Here is an 18,855-nt window from a genome sequence, read left to right as displayed (position 1 = left end):
GTTGTATGTACTCGTGCCATTCCGTTTAAAACTGTAAATTTAGTATCGATATCTCGGTTATTAATAACCCCATGAGAATAAGTAGTACACAGTTTTAAAAGTCCCTGGGAATCATTTACGAATATGAAAACAGAATACCGATATATTTATTGGTTTGGACGTTATTTCTTTGTAACATTTTAGGTGAATAACCCTGTATAATAGTCTAAACAAATGTGGAAACTTCAATTTCGTAAAAAGGAAATGGACGTAGTGACTTTTACCTCTAGTGAACAGAAGTACTTTCTTCGTCCGATGTGGATCGTGTTTGCTGTTGTCTGCGCACTATGCACTCCGCAGTAGCGAGAATGACCTCTTCTATTGTACGTGTTCTGTAGTTACGTGTGTTGAACGTATCATTCATTGTTTTCAAGATAACCAGATCATTCAGGTAGAGGAAGGACAGTCCTTCATCTGGTAAGTCAAGATACATTTCTATAGCAACTCTTAACCCTGACCATTATACCATACGACTTTCTGACGTGTCGTGCGAATGAATGCCATCTAGTCCTCATAAGGAGGGGAAAGTTATCCCCTCCACCATCTCTATTCCTTGTTCATTCCGTATGGTAACTTTAACGTAACTTCAAATAATACGCTTTGAGTGGCACGTCTTCCAGACGTGTGATGTAACTAAAGCGATATTTATAGACGTGTTACTGTCAGTGTTAATATATGTACTCCTTCCCAGGGTGTACGAACACGGCCGGAATTCATGTTCGTTGAAGTAAATATCAACAGACAAAAAGTGATGATTTCTGTCATATACATACCGCCTGCTGTAACTGATATGACCGAATTCGAAACGTCTTTACTAGACTTCCAGGCTATTTATGAACACATAATCATTATGGGTGACTTTAACTGTAACCTACTTAATACGAATCATGACAGTAAACGATTAGATTTGTTTAATACTTGTATCATGACTATTCTCCCGCTACAACCCACGAACCACGTGTATGCAACAAACCGTTCATCACACACACTCATAGATCTCATTATAACGAACAACCCAGTTAAAGTAGTAACCCATGAGCAAATCCCTGTACCATCCATTTCGACCCACGACCTTATATATTTATCGTATTCCCTCAAAGTGCCTAAATACAAACCCAAGTACATAACTGTCAGAAATACGAAGGACTTAAACTTGGATTACTTGAAATATGGCGCTTACCAACTACCGTGGGACGATATACGGAGTCTAAATGATACTGACGCTAAAGTTAACTTGTTGAATACGATGGTAAACAACGTATATGACAGACATGCCCCCAAGCGTAATTATGAATGAAGCACTTGATTGGTATGATCACACGAAAATCATCTGTAAAAAGACTTTTGGAGCCCTTCACCCTTTTAAACGTCGATCTTTCTCGACACGAGGCCAGCCTTACACGTCGCTGTTGTGGGGTCAATGGAACACCTTCTGCAGGGAAACGGGCTCGTAAGCCAGCTGCACGCAGGCGATTACCAACTGTTTGTTGTGTATCGTGGGTTGCCATAGCTGCTCGAATTTGCACTGCTGTTGCATGGGGTTCCATCCGAGCCATCCGAATGATGCGGCGATCCTCCCTTACAGTTGTCTGTCGCGCTGGGCCTGTGCTAGGTCTACGAGTGTGGGTACCTTCATTTGACCACTGCTGCCATACACGTTGTACCGTAAATGCCTGTCGGCCAACACGTGCAGCGACAGTCCTTAGCGATAATCCAGCCTCACACAGCCCAATTATCCGAGCCCTATTAAACGGCGACAGTTGTTGAATGCGTGCTCTTCTCTGTCGTCGAGGCATGTTTGACGGGGAACACTTTACTGCACATACTGCAAGCCAACTACACTACACCAGAGTCCGTATACTGGAGTTGGTTCCTCCGCGACCAATCATGTGGGGAGACCTGTAGCAACAATCCAATGGGTCTGAAACTTTGATCGTTTACATACCTACATGGTATCGTTCCATATCTTGAAAATCAACACAAACGATCAATGCCTTCGTGGTGTTGCAATTTCCATTTTCTTAAGTGTATTTCCATTTGAGCTTAAGGCCAAACTAATACAGACACTGGTTCTCCCTATTCTTGATTATTGTTCTAGTTGATATGACAAGAGAAGAAACACTTAAACTTCAACGAGCACTGAATTCCTGCCTGCGATTTATTTACAATATCGGGTACGATGTTCATATTACCCCATACTATAAGGCTCTCTCATGGCTGAAGCCTGATAAACGTCGGCAGCTACACATTTTAACGATGGTGTTTAGAGTACTAGCGGAAAGTCAGCCACTGTATATTTCTTCTAAATTCATCCTTTTATCATAATTTCACAACTTAAATACACGTTCCAGATCCTCTATTTCTATTCCAGTGCAACGCACAAATAAAATTAATCGATCATTTGTAGTGACCGGCGCCAGATTATGGAATTCCCTGCCAGCTCAGGTCAGAGAAACTAGCTCTTTACAAAGATTTAAGGTCACCTGCCGAGACTACCTGCTGAGGACAGCTAACTGAATGGCTGAAGTATGAATGTGTGCGTGCCTGAGGATTAGTCATTATTAAGAGTTTTTACTATTAATTAGTTTTATTATTAACGTAGTAATGTATTTAAATTTGTTCTCAATTCTATTAATTTTTTGTTTGGTTTTAACTATTTTAAATATCTCAGTACTTTATTTATGATTTTGATTAGTATGTGGTTAAGTGGAAGAGAGGGCCTCGAGCCCTAACTTCGCCACTGAAAAAAGGCATCAATAAATAAATAAATAAATAAATAAATAAATAAATAAATAAATAAATAAATAAATAAATAAATAAATAAATAAATAAATAAATAAATAAATAAATAAATAAATAAATATCATCTTCAAAAATTCAAAAGGAAGCTTTCAATTAGTGTGATACTAGCAACTACTCTTAATTCATTATCAATGATTTTTAAATATATTATCAAGCTGCAAACACCCTATGATCTGTGTCGGGTAGGAAGCTGTCTGTAATCGTTGCAGTCGTTTTATGAAGTGAACATAGTTTAGCCTGTCACAAGTGATGTATAATGCATTGACATTTTCCGCTGAGAACAACGTATTGAGTGGATAAGATAACTTGACGACATTTGTTGGACGATTCTGAGGATCCTGTCGAGAACAAAATGCTTTCCATTTGATATAGACCAGAGCGCCATATCAGATAATTTCATCATTTTATATCAGGTTAGTTTTTCTGCATAAATTGCAGATAAGATACTGTATTTCTGTTGATTCTATTTGCCTAGTACCAATGCTAGTAAGCCTATCCACAAAAGCACGTTACCAAGTGAGGGTGAGTTCAGGTCGACCATCGGAAGTGGAATCCCAAATCATCGGACATGACCTGAGAAATTTTAAGTTTAGTTGTATTCTATTTTATTTTGAATTGGAAGTCTGCCTTTCTAGCACCCAATGTACGGCCACAATTTCATATACAGAGGTATTTGATTGTTCATCGGTAGCATCAAATAATACAACTTTGCTAAAGGTGAGTATAGGTAGTAAGAGCGTCTGAATTAACCTTATTTTCACATTGTGTGGAAGAAGTGACTGGCGAATTCTGAGTGGGTGAGTCGAAGTATATGCTTTTCTGCAAGTGTCAGTTATTTGTTCATTCCAATCTAAGAATTTATTTCTTATGACTCCACGGCTTTTTAACAAACTTTTGCAATAGTACTATCACGCCCTTATCATGAGTAGGGGTGGATGTCTTCATTTTAGTATAGTCCTTACCTGTCATATATTTTTTCTTGCTTTACTTCACACCGACACAGATAAGTCTTATGGCGACGATGGGGTGGGAAATGGCCAGGAGTGGGAAGGAAGCGCTCATGGTCTTAATTAGCGTACAGACCCAGAATTTGCCTTGTGTGAAAATAGGAATGTCATGTAATAATAGCCTGATAATTAACTGGATTAATTAAGAGAAAGTTTTCACTGGCATATGCCAGAGTATCGGGTGTAAGGATGGTGACCGTACTGGGGGATTGTGGGATTAAATGTAGTTTTAATTAATTAATTAATGTATTTATTTATTTATTTATTTAGTTAGTTAGTTAGTTAGTTAGTTAGTTAATTAGTTAGTTGTTATTTTATTTACAAAGCAATAGGTACAGAAACACTGAGCGCATTTCATTTGTACTATCAAGAGACTAATTAACAAATGTAAACATTCATTATAAAATATAACAAATTAGTAACAAGATCAGGTACACAGCCTAATGATAACAACTGTCCACGTCGAAAAGTATGAGTATGTTTGTGTTCATAGACTACTCGACGTATTAGTATTAGATTTTCTAGGGCTTTAGAGAGAGTTGGAAGTTTGGATACAGGGCGAAAATCTGGTACAGTTTTTGCAGGAGACTTCTTTGGGATAGGAATGCTACATTTCCATTTACCTGGAAAATAACCAGAAGTGAGATAGGCGTGAAATATATTTGGTGTTATTGGCAAAATTATATTAATGATATTAGTAAAGTAAACTCGTGTCCTCATCTCGAGGTGGTGCAGCTCCTTTCAGGCACACCCCCTTTGGAGGTGAGCTGCATGCACCATTTCGACCACATACCAGCCCTCCTGCCATTCTTAAATTTCTGGCAGTAGCGGGAATCGAACCCGGGCCCCCGAGGACGGCAGCAAATCACACTAACCGTTACGCTACAGAGGCGGACAGTCATATTAGTGATGTAGGAGATAGGAATGCTCACATACATGGAGAGTTAAGCGGGAGTATCTCCTTCCTTACTTCGTAATCTGCAAATGTTCGAAATGTGAATGATGGGCGATCTGGTGGCTGTTGCCTTAGCAAACAATTGATGGTATATTCCACTGATTCTTGTTTTGTTTTTGGACTTTTCTAGCAAAGTGATTGTTTAGCTAATCGAGAGGGAATCTTTTTTTTTTGCTAGGGGCTTTACGTCGCACCGACACAGATAGGTCTTATGGCGACGATGGGATAGGAAAGGCCTAGGAGTTGGAAGGAAGCGGCCGTGGCTTTAATTAAGGTACAGCCCCAGCATTTGCCTGGTGTGAAAATGGGAAACCACGGAAAACCATCTTCAGGGCTGCCGATAGTGGGATTCGAACCTACTATCTCCCGGATGCAAGCTCACAGCCGCGCGCCTCTCCGCGCACGGCCAACTCGCCCGGTGAGAGGGAATCTGAGACTATCGTGACCTTCATGGGGTTTACCAATACATAATGATCGGAGTTGTTTTCAAAGTTATTCAACTGTTTATGTTGTTATCTAAATGTCGGAAATATTGACTTTGTTTGTCACGGAGCTGTCTGAATTTGTATCTGAGAGTTTGGTATTTTTTATAGGTATCGGGCGATGAAGTTTGCGGATAACTTCGATACAGAGCGTCACGGTGCGATATCGTAGATTTTAGTTCAATTGTCAATGAAGGGTGGGCTGACCGGGAGACCTTTTCGCTCTTCTCTTAGGTGCATGTTTCTTATAAGGTCGCTGGATACTAGAACGAAAACTTTTTACTTTCTCGACTATATTATCCGTCAGAATTGCATTATCCCATTCACTGTCAAATGAATCGTGTTTCAGATATAGCCAGTAATTTAAAAAAAATTCTAAGTAAGTTACGTATTTACTAGTGTCTTAGACAATTACACCCGAGTAACTATTCTAAGGAGTTTTGTTCTAAGGTGGTTTCACTGATCCAGTCGAGCTTAAACTACATACCCTGTATCATTATTTTCATTGCACGACTCAAACATGATATCGATTCATTGAATAGTTGGCAGCATAACATATTTTAGAGCACAATTACCAACAAGTCTCAGTAGATCTTCCTCGAGTAAAATTGTCCTAATTACCGAGGGAGTGGGTATGCAGTTTAGGTCACGTAGATATCAGCTTGCATTCGGGAGATAATAGGTTCCAACCACGCTGTCGATAGTCCTGAATATGGTTTTCCGTGGATTCCCATTTTCACACCAAGCAAATGTTGGAGTCGTGCCTTAATGAAGGCCATGGTCGCTTATTTGCCATTCCAAGCTCCTTTCCATTCCATCATCACCATAAGACCTGTCTGTGTCAGTGCGACGTAAAGCAAATGGGAAAAAAGGGTCCCTAATTTATGTTAAATATCTTTTAACAGTGTGTGAAATGATTAGTAAAGTGCGAAAATATGTAGTACATGCATTTGGTAGCATTGCGAGGTTCACAATAAAGAGCCAGTTGTCCTTACTATGGACAGAAACAAAACAAATTTTAGAGGAAGTGTATTCAATCGTTTAGGAGTTATTGGGAGGTAAGCGCAAACATAGCCTACACACAGAAAGAAAGAAAGAAAGAAAGAAAGAAAGAAAGAAAGAAAGAAAGGGACAGAGAAATCGAATGATCACTATAAACTTCCATCACATGATGGAAGAACTGTCGATATGGACCTGAAGATAACTTATTCATAGTCATAAAGCATTACACCCTCATAAACTGAGTGGTAATACCGTTCATTTCAAGTTTTATCCACAAATGCACGATATATTGCTTTTATTTAAAACTAAATAAATATCAACAATGAATAAGACTTTCCCAGATGGCGATCTTAAAGTATAGCCTATATTGATTTAGAAAGAAACTGTCCTCTAGTTTTAACTCGATATCGTGATAATGGGCTCCGTGCACTCATTTTCACGTGAAATACGAACAACAGGTACTCGACTTTCATTTCAGGTATCGCATGCGCGTTGCCTGGACTTCTAACCGCGGCCATCTTGGTAAGAATCCAGAAGACATTTCACTCGCCTATCATGCCCTTCCCCGCCCTATCCCCAGTACTAATTTAGAAATTGGAAGCTAGTTCAAACAAAATTCAGCTGACGACCTGCAATATGTGTAATTTTATCTGCAATTTATAAAACAGATTAACAAAGTTGATTATATCTCCTGAAAGCTGTACTGTCCTAAGCATATGAGCTGCACTCCATCGTATTTTCATTTGTTTCCATGTGTGAAACTCGATATAGGGTTCTGAATTTATCCTTCAACACTGCCAGAAATAAACTTACGTGGAACATACCTTGGTAGCACATTATATACCAACTCTTTTTATGAATCTACGCTCTAAACATTACAGCTGGGGAGCGAATTTAAGATAACATTCTTTATTAAAGAAGTATCCGTGCGATAATTCCTTCTCACCATTTGCGAGGTTTATGTAGGAAATGGATTTTTAAGACAGTGTTTACCTCTCGACTAGCAAAGGATTCATAACAGAGATTTTTAGAACGTCTAAAAATACCCTAAATAAACCAAGACTCTAAGTAAAGATAGCAAATGTCAGCAAAGAGTAAAAGTCAGTCATGAAATGATACTTGTATATGAGTGCTGTTTCCTGGTTTCTAACTCTCTGCTAGCACATCAATATTTAAACGGATATGTAAACGGGTGTGTACCGTACATGTCCTGTACTTTTCTTCTGCCGTGATAAATTTTCACACGAAACAATTCTACGTCTCTATATCGTAATTCTTCACCCTCTCGTCTCTCTCTCAGTTAAATACGTCGATTAACTGAGTATTATAGGCATAGGCCTATTTAAACGTACGCCATTCATTTACGAAGAATTCATTTTACGTATACAGCGCTCAATACAACCGTAAGGTAGCATTTCTTTTTTCAGTCTTAGTAGTTTCTTTCCTCTGAAAATGGATTCCTTATCTTTCGCGCTAGTTAACAAAATCTTCCTCGTCCAACATGAGCATACTTCGTTATTTCAAAATTAATTCATTGTAATCACCGTAATCATTGTAATACTTGTTATTAACCCCTGTGAATTATTTGATAGTTACGTAGTTTCTGTACATTTGTTCAGCTAAATATGTACACTTATTTTTAATAAATTAAATGTAACCTGTTCTTGTATTTAGTATGTATATTTACAGTAAGATTTTAGCTTTTCTTCCACATACCGAGCAAGTGGCTGAGTGGCTTGGGTCACGTAGCTATCACATTGCATTCGGGAGATAGTGGGTTCGAATACCCCTCTATCGGTAGCCCTGAAGATGGTTCTCCGCGATTTCCTATTTCCACACCAGGAAAATGCTGGGGCTTTACCTTAATTAAGGCCACGGTCGTTTCCTTCCCAGTCCTAGTCATTTCCTACCCCATCGTCGCAATAATACGGTGTCGGTGCGATGTAAAGCAAGTTGTACATAAAATAAAATAAAACAAATGTTTTCATATTATTCTGAGGTACAGTAACTGTATATTGTACTCAGTGTAGATGCTACGTAAATTGGCTCATTAGCCTCAGTGGTAAATCGTCGCTAATAAATTTCATTCACTGTGTATTGCACACATTGATAATGGAATGATGGAAGTGGCAGACCAGGCGTCATAATTAATGCTACAAAGGAATTATATTCTACAGTAGATCAGCACAGCCCCCTTGGGCCCGGGCTCGATTCCCGGCTCTGCCACTAAATTTGAAAAGTGTTACGAGGGGTGGAATTTTGTCCGCTCTGCCTTGGAAGGTCAACCGAGTAGAGGGAGTTTCGATTACAACCTCAGCCATGCTCGAAGTGGTTTTCTGTGGTTTCTCACTTTCCCTCCAGGCCACCTAAGGCCACGGCCGCTTCCTTCCCTCTTCCTTGTACATTCCTTCCAATCTTCCCATTCATCCACAAGGCCCCTGTTCAGCATAGCAGGTGTATGAGGTGAGGCCGCCTGGGCGAGGTACTGGTCCTGCTATCCAGATGAATCCCCCGAGCTAAAGTCGCACGCTCCAGAACACTGCACTTGAGGCGGTACAGGTGGGATCCTTAGCTGAGTCCGAGAGAAAATTCAATCCTGTGTGGTAAATGGATTAAGAAAGAAAGAAAAGATCAGCACAGTGGTTCAAATGTGCGGTCTAGTCCACAGGAATCGAAACTTCTTTAGTAGAGATTCGATTATTATTTTTGCATATTATTTTGTCTATATTTCTCGGTATTCTCTCAATAGATAATTTTGATATCAGATTCTTTATGAAATATACTTTCTATCAGGTCCGGGAACTCTTTGTTGTTGATAGTACTCCAGTGAACCGTTGTCCACATTATGCAGTATCTTGTCTAGAAACCATCGGCTTCGATAACACATCGTAAACGACGTGACGTTGATTCAATTAGTAATCTTTGTCAAGCGCGACCTCCTCCAATACATAAGCATGAAATTCCGCAGGGTGACTTGTGAATGAGGCAGGGCAGTTTGCTCTCTTTTGTATTTCCATCCTCCTAAAAGGTTATTTGCTATGTGTAAGCACGGAGCTCGAGCAGTAGAACTAATGGCCTGCTCAGAAAACAATGCCCGCACTCTACTGCGCTTCTCACACACAAGATTATAACAGTCGCAAGGGTACGTAAAAATTAATCCTATGTGAATTGAAAAACTTAATTCCGAAGAGACGTCGATCCATAAAATGCAAAACATCGTACATCACGATTTTTATTTTCTTATAATTAAATTTAGATACGTCCGCGTGCTGGGCTGAGTGACTCAGACGGTTGACGCACTGGCCTTCTGATCCCAGCTTGGTAGGTTCGATCGTGGCTCAGTCTGGTGGTATTTGAAAGTGCTCAAATAAGACAGCCTCGTGTCATTAGAATTCCTAGCACTTAGAAAAACTCCTGCGGGACAAACTCCGGCACCTCGGCGTCTCCGAAAACCGTACAAATACTTAGTGTTGCGTAAAGCCAATAAGATTATTATTATTATTATTATTATTATTATTATTATTATTATTATTATTATTATTATTATTGTTATTATTAGTGTAATATACGTACGCCTCTGTGGCGTAGTGGTTAGTATGATTAGCTGACACGCCCGAAAGCCCGAGTTCGATCCCCGGCTCTGCCACGGAATTTGAAAAGTGGAACAAGGGCTGGAACTGGGTCCACTCAGCCTCACCAGGTCGACTGAGTAGAGGTGGGGGATTCGATTCCCACCTCAGCCATCCTCAAAATGGTTTTCCGTGGTTTCTTACTTCTCATCCAGGCAAATGCCGGGATGGTACCTAACTTAAGCCAGTGGTCTCTTCCTTGTCTACCTCTTCCTATCTTCTTGTCCCCCACGAAGACCCTGTGCAGCATAGCAGGTAGGGCTCCCTGGGTGCAGTACTGGTCCTCCTCGCCGTGTGCATCCCTGTCACCCAAAGTCTCACGTTCCAGGACACAGCCATTGAGGCGGTAGAGATGGGATCCCTCGCTGATTCCGGAGGAAAAAAAACAACCCTGGAGGCTAAACGGAAGAAAATGAGCAAATTTAGATATGATTATGAATGTAATGTATTATCATTCAATACTTCTACATACATCTTGGCATACTGTTTTAAAAATCTCTTATCAATGAAAATTGTGGTAATCATCTTATGGAAATTGTAGTTAGGATGTTTTGGGATCAAATTATTTATTGGCATTTGTTTCGAGTGGCATTTATAAGGAATTATAATGCTAAAACACAATGATGATTACCTACATTTCAAATATTGATCATAAAGAAACTAAAGCAGATATTACAGCACTTACATGAACAAACTATGTTTTAAGTTAATTTTCAATGCATAGAGCACATCACCTTCAATTGCCATCACTATCATTATGCATATTGCCGGATATAGCAAATACAATATGTTGATAAAACGGCATTGCAGGTTGGTCTTCCGTTATGTCGAGTTTATTTAGAAGCATCTTTATGTGTTCTATCTCATCCTGTTTCACTGGGTGGACTAAGTGTTCTTTTATGGGCTTGAGAGAGGACCATTCGTTACCCCTCTTCAGTAATGTGTGAAAACATCCAGTCAGCCCGAAAAATAATGGATTTACAGAAAACTAGATTTGCATTTACCTGAACAGATTTCAACTCTGAGATATTGGAATCAAGTTTCGATTTAATATGTCTCCTAACTGAGATGCCAGTAACTGTCAAGAACATGTACAGTGACAACTTCTCCAAATATATTGATTTATTCAGTAGGCAAAAGTATAATTTCAGTTTTCCGCAGCTTCTTTTCAAACCTTCAAAATACGCAATCTGCATAAGTCACAAACAATATTCATCTACCAGCTACAAGCAACCAAGCAACCATGCTTCTGCGTCATAGGCCTATCTTGTGACGTCCAGAGAGACTGCGGATTGGTCAAAACGGATATAAGACGCATTGGAAATAAACATACGTTAGAGTTCCACCACTCTGAAAATATAGCTTACATAGTTTTTTGATCTCTATTAACATGGGATATAAGGCGTATTGAGACTTAAACGTTCACTATTCGATGAAAAATTCTATAAACTATCCTATAAAAGCAAAAAAATGACACACCATCTATTTTGGGTTCCCGTCACCTTCAAAATACGCTCTTCAATTTGTCACTTATCTAATGAAGCAATCCAGTACCATCAGATGACATCTGAATTCTGGGCGTGTCGGGCTACTCATTTTCTTACAATTTGGTTTACGTCGCACCGACACAGATAGATCTTACGGTGACAATGGGGTACGAAAGGGATAAGAGTTGGAAGAAAACGGCCTTAATTAAGGTACAGCCCCAGCATTTGCCTGGTGTGAAAGTGTAAAACCATCTTCAGGGCTGTGGAGACTGGGGTTCGAACCCACTATCTCCACAATGCAAGCTCACAACTGCGCGCCCCTAACCCTTGGTAGGTACTAACTCAGCTGGCGCATGAATTGGGAAGGGTACGGCATTACTCCATACCTTAAGAACCAACCCGACATTCACCTGGAGATAAACTGAGCAGCAAAGTAAACCACTATTAGGATGACTGAGAGAAGGAAATTTTATACTCACTTGTCTACTGATCCATATTATGTGTGGCTGAGGGCTTTCCTCGCGTCATTCTGAAACTAATAATAATGTTATTTGCTTTACGTCCCACTAACTACTTTTACGGTTTTCGGAGACGCCGAGTTGCCAGATTTTAGTCCCGCAGGAGTGCCTTTTACGTGCCAGTAAATCTACCAACACGAGGCTGACGTATTTGAGCACCTTCAAATACCACAGGACTGAGCCAAGATCGAACCTGCCAAGTTGGGGTCAGAAGACCAGCGGCTCAACCGTCTGAGCCACTCAGCCCGGCGCTGTGAGGTTTGAACCATATAGTTATCATCTTCATTCTTTGATCCCTCTTTAAACTTGTGCCCGCTTGCCATCTCATCTCCTCTGATGCACGCCCCTATCTCATCCACAAAGGACAAAACTAGGATGAAGACTCTCACACCTAACTGTCTCCCGAACGCTGCACTCACTTGCCTAATCCAGAAACGGTAAGCGCACCCTTGCAACATTCATGCCAATACACTGTATTAAAATAGAATGATTATTGCAGAAGTGCTCGTTTCCGCGAAGTATCTCGAGTGCATTTAGGTTTGTTCGTGTCTGGCATTACGATAATGAATTGAGTCACGTACAAAAATGCCTGGCCTAGTCGAAGTCGGCGTTCAAAGCAGCGCTTCTACGTGAGCCAATCTCCTCTACAGGTTGTCTCAAAATAATGTACTGACACTCCGATTGACCACATAGTCATGCTGACGTTTTGTTTTTGTTTTCAAGTGTAACAAATGTAACAGCATGGCAGGAGATCAACTTAGCTTTGAAGAGAGAAAGTTTGTCCTTAAATGTTAATGGAAAACGGAAAATGCCTCGGAAGTGCAAAGACGGTTCAGAAGGGAGTTCGGTAAACCGCCACCAACGCACCGGACAAGTGATCGCATCAGTGATAAATTTGAAGCAGATGGAATAGATTGAAACTGGAAATTGAAAGACAATGTCGCGAAATTCCAATTGTAGGCCTACAGTTTTATGACGTTTGCGAATCCATTGGTTCGCGTTTTCAGCGATGTCTGCACAATGACGGTCATCAATTTGAACATTTCCGAACATGATTCTGTAATTGCATGCTTCTTCTGTAATTCAAGCCCTCAAACTTGTCTCCATGTCCACAAATTATGTGACTTTACAGGCCTTCTAAGTGTTAGTACATTACTTTCAGACACCCTGTAGAGGAGATGAGCTTGGGCTATTCGCCCAATACGCTGAATGAGAACCTGTTATGCTCAGTCTTCTTTACTGTACACGTACTACGGATATATCCGTCAGTCACACCTATGCTCTATCATGCTGATATAAATTATTATGCTCTGTCCTGATCACAGCCGGTAAAATATGGCATTTTTGAACAGGCCACAACGATTTCATACTTTGAACTCATAAGGATGTCACTAGCGATGCCTGTGTTGAAAAAATGGTAGGCATAACCGGTGAATAAGTGAATGAATGCATGTGTGTGTGAGAGAGAGAGAGAGAGAGAGAGAGAGAGGTTATCCAGTTAGCATTAGATCAACCCCACGACTCCGAACATTGCAGAAATGGAATGTGATTACGTTTTAAGAAAAGCGACGATGCGTAAACTTTTTCTTGTACAAGTTGCTTGCTTTACGTCGCACCGACACAGATAGGTCTTAAGCTGCGTTTACATTAAGCGCAATTCCCTCGCGAAATTGCGTCTAGTATAGACGCTCCCTCACCCCTGAGTAATTGCGGAGTGAGGGCCCACGCTGCGAGCCGGAGGTCAGTCGGTTTTTGTCCGCGCATCAAAGGGTTTCGCTCATCGAATTTCTCTCAGTGTAAACGTGGTCACCGTAGTTGCGCGAGGGAATCAAGAACAGTGCTTGCAGCTCATCGAACTCTACAAAAATAGAGATTTTATGTGGAATCCGAAAAACAAAAACCATTTCAATCGCAATAAAAGAGAAGATGCGTGGAAGGAAATTAGTTCTCAACTAAACTTTCCCATCTCTACAGTGAAAGCGAAGATGAAAGCGCTACTGGGATCATATCGAAGTGAAAGATCGAATAAAAATAAGAGCAGAGTCGGTGGATCAGGTAAGCTATTACTATTGGTTTATAATGCAAAATTGTGTCATTTCATTACTTTTTTGAACCTACCGGTACCTATTTTGAAGTATTCTTGGGTCATTGTGAAGAATTTCCACTAGTGGGCAGACAACACCATATTCAGAAAGTACAAGCCCTGAACATTTGGATTCGTCATATTTAGATGGGCTATTGCGCTTGTGACTATTTTACTTGGTTTGTGATTTACTTTTCCTTCCATTATTTTATCTTTATTTTACATTTTCACCCATTTTTTTGTATTGATCCACAACAATTAACAAATATATCAAACGCTATTTTTTAAATGGGTGCGGTTTGGATACGAAATGTATTTCTAAATTGAATTAATATTGTGTGATTTTTAATTATTAGCATTTCTATTTGTTCATTTGACTTTTTAAAAATACATATATAATAGTGAGTCTATTTACTATTTTAAATGTGATTAATTAATTATTTTGGGTAGTGCGAAATTTCACTCGAAGCGAGTAAGTTTTACCCGAGCGACTTTCGCGAGGGAGTTTCGCTAGTGTAAACGCAGCTTTATGGCGACGATGAGATAGGAAAGGGCTAGGAGTTGGAAGGAAGCGGCCGTGGCCTTAATTAAAGTACAGCCGCAGCTTTTGACTGGTGTGAAAAATGGGAAACAACGACAACCATCTTCAGGTCTGCCGATAATGGGGTTCGAACCCATTATCTCCCGAATGGAAGCTCACCGCATGCGCGCGCCTAACAGCACGGCCGTATTTTCAGAGGGATAGCTTTTTCATCTAACTCCAAGTATAATAATTTCGTGTGACTATTTTCTAGCCGAGTACAGACCTTGTAAAGCAGACCCTCCGGTGAGGGTGGGTGGCATCTGTCATGTATAGGTAACTGCATGTTATTGTTGTGGAGGTTAGTGATATGTGTGGTGTGTGAGTTGCAGGGATGTTGGGGACCCTCTGAATCGAAAGCCAGTATGCTGGCTATTCAGCCAACTAGTCGGACAAAGTAAACTTGTGCCCTCATTCCGAGGTGGTGCAGCTCTTTTTACGCACACTCCCACTGTAGGTGAGCTGCATGTACAATTTCAGCCACATACCAGCCCTCCTGTCATTCTTAAATTTCTGGTAGTACCTTGAATCGAACCCGCGCCTCCGTGGACGGCAGCTAACAACACTAACCGTTACGCTACAGAGGAGGACATAACCCCAAGTAATACCAGTAAACGCGTATCATACTCCACAAATCTCATTAAGCTCATTCCTGGTGGTAATAATAGTGACCGATATATTGTTTGAGATTTCATAGTTATTTGGACATAGACTGCGATGAAGCTACTGCTGTCTACGAGGAGATTGTTTGCTCACGCATAACTCAGGTAGTCAACATTTTCGTTTGGAACAATAGATGTTCTCATTTATAAAAGGAAGTCTTCGGAAGTAGAGATGATATTCCCTGTATATAATTTTATTGACTACACTGATAAACAAAAAATGACTTTCGGCGGATATCTTTGCATCCAACACGTGTTCTAAGACAACTGAAACACGTTTATTCTAAACAAGAAAATACGTGTTTCTTTATTTTTAAAGGAGATTCTAAATACCAATTTTTACATCTGTAAACTTTTAAGTTTTTGAGATACAGATATCCTCATTTTAAAAATTCACCCCCATTTTCACCCCTTTAGCGATGGAATATCCAAAAATGTTCGCCTCTGTGGTGTAGTGGTTAGCGTGATTAGCTGCCACCCCCGGAGGTCCGGCTTCGATTCCCGGCTCTGCCACGAAATTTGAAAAGTGGTACGAGGGCTGGAACGGGGTCCACTCAGCCTCGGGAAGTCAACTGAGTAGAGGTGGGTTCGATTCCCACCTCAGCCATCCTGGAAGTGGTTTTCCGTGGTTTCCCACTTCTCCTCCAGGCAAATGCCGGGATGGTACCTAACTCAAGGCCACGGCCGCTTCCTTCCCTCTTCCTTGTCTATCCCTTCCAGACTTCCCATCCCACCACCAGGCCCTTGTTCAGCATAGCAGGTGAGGCCGCCTGGGCGAGGTACTGGTCATTCTCCCCAGTTGTATCCCCGACCGAGAGTCTGAAGCTCCAGGACACTGCACTTGAGGCGGTAGAGGTGGTATCCCTCGCTGAGTCCGAGGGAAAAACCGAACCTGGAGGGTAAACAGATGATGATGATGATGATGATATCCAAAAATCCTCCGTTAGTGAGCATCTACAGCTACACCCTAATATAATTGTATCCCCAAAATTTCATTTCTTTATGCCTCGTAGTTTTGGCTCGGCGATGATGAATCAGTCAGTCAGTCAGTCAAACAGGACATGTTATTTTATATATATAGACATTCAGACCAATCGTCTCTATTGCCCACCGTCCTTCAGATATACATCAACCATTCACAAGTGTTTAACAATGTATCAACGAAAACAACTCATAAACAGGAGATTCTCTATAGCACTGATTGGTACATGGAGTACTAATGAACATGGCCTTACCAGAAGTATGCGTAAGTTTTTGCCGGTTTTTGTGGTAAAGAAAACGCGCAATTTTCAAGGAAAATTCATTTTTGTTTACTCAAAATATTCGCCATTGGCTTCTACACACTTCGCCCATCTTTCAGGTAAGTTATGAATACCATGCCAGAAAAAAACTGCTTTTATTTTGCTGCAAACCATTCGTCGAGCCCTTTTTCAAGTTCCTTGAAATTGCTGAAGTGCTGCTCTGCGAGCGCATGCCACATTGATGCGAAGAGGTGTTAGATAGCGCCAGGTCGGGGCAGTACGGCGGGTGCGGAAGGATGTTCCATCCAAGCAATTTCAAGGTGTCCCTCACTGGTTTTGCTGTGTGAGACGGCGCATTGTCTTGTAACAAGATCACTTTGCCATGTCTTCTGGCCCATTCCGGTCGTCTTTCGGTCAATGCGTGATTTAAATTAATCATTACCGAGCTCGATAGCTGCAGTCGCTTTAAGTGCGGTTAGTATCCAGTATTCGGGAGATAGTGTGTTCGAACCCCACCATCGGCAGTCCTCAAAATGGTTTCCCATTTTCACACCATTCAAATGCTGAGGCTGTACTTTAATTATGGCCACGGCCGCTTCCTTCCCATTCCTAGCCCTTTCCTGTCCCATCGCCACTGTAAGAACTATCTGTGTCAGAGCGACGTAAAGCAACTGCAAGAAAAAAATAATTTGTTGGCGATATCGTTGTTCATTAACGGTTTCACCAGGCTTCAAGAGTTCATAATGTATAATACCGCTACCAGAGCGCGCACTGTCTTTCACATTGAAATCCAAACCAAACTAAACTCCACGGCACTACAGGCCCTGAAGGACCTTCGCCTACCAAGCGACCGCTGCTCAGCCCGAAGGCCTGCAGATTACGCGGTGTCGTGTGGTCAGCACGACGAATCCTCTCGGTCGTTATTCTTGGCTTTCTAGACCGGGGCCGCTATCTCACCGTCAGATAGCTCATCAATTCTAATCACGTAGGCTGAGAGGACCTCGAACCAGCCCTCAGGTCCAGATAAAAATCCCTGACCTGGCCGGGAATCGAACCCGGGGCCTTCTGGTAAGAGGCAGGCACGCTACCTCTACATCATGGGGCCGGTTCCCATATTGAAGTCACCACATTTAAATGGTCTTCCATGTTCTAATCGATGGAGCATATTCATCATTGTGTTTCTACCAGCAAACGATGATTTTCCACAGCCTTCTTCCTTTCGATTAAGTAAGAAAAACAATGCGTGCCGCAAATGTTCTTTTTCATGCACAAACGTTGACATGATCACTGAACGACACAACACAGACGCTAGTGTTTGGCGGACTCAACTTGTGTGTGTTGGTAGGTTAATGTCAGACGAGCAAACTGACGTATGTGTCAAATTCTTACGCCGTGTAACTGTTCGCTGGCACCATATCTTAGTGAATCCGGAAAAGACTTATGCATACACCTGGTAGCTAAGATTAGTGCAAAAGAACCACATGTTTGTTACATGACCGCACACGTAGCAAACCAGGTTTGGTAAATTTATGCAACCTCTGGATGCCATAACATCCACTGTCACTGACAATAAAAAGAGAAGCAATTGAAGATGATTGGATTTGTATGAACAATAACGATAAACATTGAAAATAATTCTGGGTCAATGCTGTTCCATTAAAAATAACTTTGTCAAAATCCTCAAACCTGACGTGATAGAGCAAAACGGTTTTCAGATTTGAAATCAGTACGAAAAATTGCACTAGAGACAGTAACCATCATGTCAGATATCTTCTTCTTCTCCTCCTTCATCTGTTTACCCTCCAAAGTCGGTTTTTCCCTCGGACTCAGCGAGGGATCCCACCTCTACCGCCTCAAGGGCAGTGTCCTGGTGCTTCAGACTCTGGGCCGGGATACAACTGGAGAGGATGACCAGTACCTCGCCCAGGCGGCCTCACCTGCTATGCTGAATAGGAGCCTTGCGGGGGGATGGGAAGATTGGAGGGATCGACAAGGAAGAGGGAAGGAAGGGGCCGTGGCCTGAAGTTAAGTAACATTCCGGCATTTGCCTGGAGAAGAAGTGGGAAACCATAGAAAACCACTTCCAGGATGGCTGAGGTGTGAAACGAACCCACCTCTACTCAGTTGACCTCCCGAAGCTGAGTGGACCCCGTTCCAGCCCTCGTACCACTTTTCAATTTTCGTGGCAGAGCTGGGAATCGAACCCGGGCCTCCGGGGGTGGCAGCTAATCACACCTACGACTACACCACAGAGGCGGACATGTCAGATATCCACCACTTATAAATCAGTGCTATCAGAGTAATTTGAAGTTATTTGAATCTCCATTTTAATTCCACAGGCAAGTGATAGATTTTATTTTCAGTAACA

This window comes from Anabrus simplex, chromosome 2 (genome assembly GCF_040414725.1).
Source record: "Anabrus simplex isolate iqAnaSimp1 chromosome 2, ASM4041472v1, whole genome shotgun sequence".
Taxonomy (NCBI): domain Eukaryota; kingdom Metazoa; phylum Arthropoda; class Insecta; order Orthoptera; family Tettigoniidae; genus Anabrus; species Anabrus simplex.
Note: the sequence above shows the minus strand (reverse complement) of the source record.